This window comes from Priapulus caudatus, unplaced genomic scaffold (genome assembly GCF_000485595.1).
Source record: "Priapulus caudatus unplaced genomic scaffold, Priapulus_caudatus-5.0.1 Scaffold147, whole genome shotgun sequence".
NCBI classification, from domain to species: Eukaryota; Metazoa; Priapulida; class Priapulimorpha; order Priapulimorphida; family Priapulidae; genus Priapulus; species Priapulus caudatus.
Genome location: NW_014577208.1, coordinates 461,603 through 462,945, shown reverse-complemented (window position 1 = coordinate 462,945; position 1,343 = coordinate 461,603). Strand labels below are relative to the sequence as shown.

The 1,343-nt window shown below is 42.1% G+C and overlaps 1 protein-coding gene across 1 annotated transcript in view; it reads left to right on the top strand.

Annotated features, from left to right (window-relative positions):
• The first annotated feature begins 675 nt into the window (after positions 1-675).
• The window catches only part of LOC106806208 (glycerophosphocholine phosphodiesterase GPCPD1-like), a 19,630-nt gene continuing 18,962 nt past the window's right edge, over positions 676-1,343 (top strand). The window contains exon 1 of the mRNA XM_014808081.1: positions 676-780. The gene's annotated coding sequence lies outside the window, so the exon portion shown is untranslated. The remainder of the gene's footprint in view (positions 781-1,343) is intronic.

Sequence of the window (1,343 nt, the reverse complement as noted above, 5' to 3'; positions counted from 1 at the left end):
GTGTGTGTGTGTGTGTGTGTGTGTGTGTGTGTGTGTGTGTGTGTGTGTGTGTGTGTGTGTGTGCGTGTGTGTGTCTGTGTTCATGTGTGTGTGTGTGTGCGTGCGTGCGTGCGTGCGTGCGTGCGTGCGTGCGTGTGTGTGTGCGCGCGCGCGCGTGTGTGTGTGCGCGTGTGCGCATTGCATTTTTATTATAAGTAACTCGATCTGTACTTGTATATTGCATATATATCAGAAGTAGATAATAGGGAATAGTTCCCTATTATCTACTTCTGATATAGGCCCCTATATATATGTAACTGTCTAACTTTTGGTAAATAATTATAAATGAGCAAAGTCATAAAAACCAGGCTTTACCCTTTTTAATCCCAAGCTATAGCTCTTATATTTCATCCATTTTTTCCAAAAGTCGTTGTCAATAAAGATTTCATAACAATAATCACTGATATTTGGTTTCAGCCGGAGAACGCACCTAACACGAGGTGGCGCTACTAATTCGCGGTTCCGCAAAAATCACGGAAGCAGAGGCGGAAGTATCGTGTCTTATCTTGTTACTATGCAAAAGAGCTAGTAATAGTAGTTTAGACTGGTATCGTGTCTTTCCACTATGTGAATAATGACAGTTAACGACTAATGGATGTCCAGACGGTGACGGCACAATCAGTCAAGCTATGTTTAGAGTCAGGGAACCAGTCTACGAGCACCACAGTTCTAGTTACAATTTGCAAAGTTTGTTTGTGCTGACAGTGCTGGAGAGTGTAGTTTTATTTCGTTTATTTGGAGGTAGGTTTGAATGGTTACATAATGGCGCGTGAAACTATCAAAATGTTTGTTGGTACAGTAGTTTAGTACACTACTACTAGTCTGACTCTTAGATCATATCTGATATCAGTTATCCTAGGCTATTGACACTCAGGGCAGAGAGGTAGATTGGTACTCGGAATCGAATGTTATACGCACAGGCACTTGACTTGGGCTCAGTCACAGGCACTTGTAGTCCGCAAATGCAGACGTTATAACTCCGCTTAGACCGAATAATTCTGTCCCATATAACCTTTTTTATATTTTGGTGAGGGTTATATTGGGACAGAACGGGGTTCATTGAAATTTCGTGAGATCGCATGCAAAATGCTAGATACAATAATGTAACCCAAACCCAAGAGGATAGGGTTACAAAAGTGTCCCTATCCTTTTCTGCGGAGGAATGCCCGAGTGAATCACTCGGGCCGGTTTGCTGGTGCGTTTTCAGATACTAGAACTTCCAAACTGGGTTTATTCTCAACACGAACCTTTCTCCGCTATCTGGGAACTTACTATGTATCGCAATACTCTGTATTAAACTAATA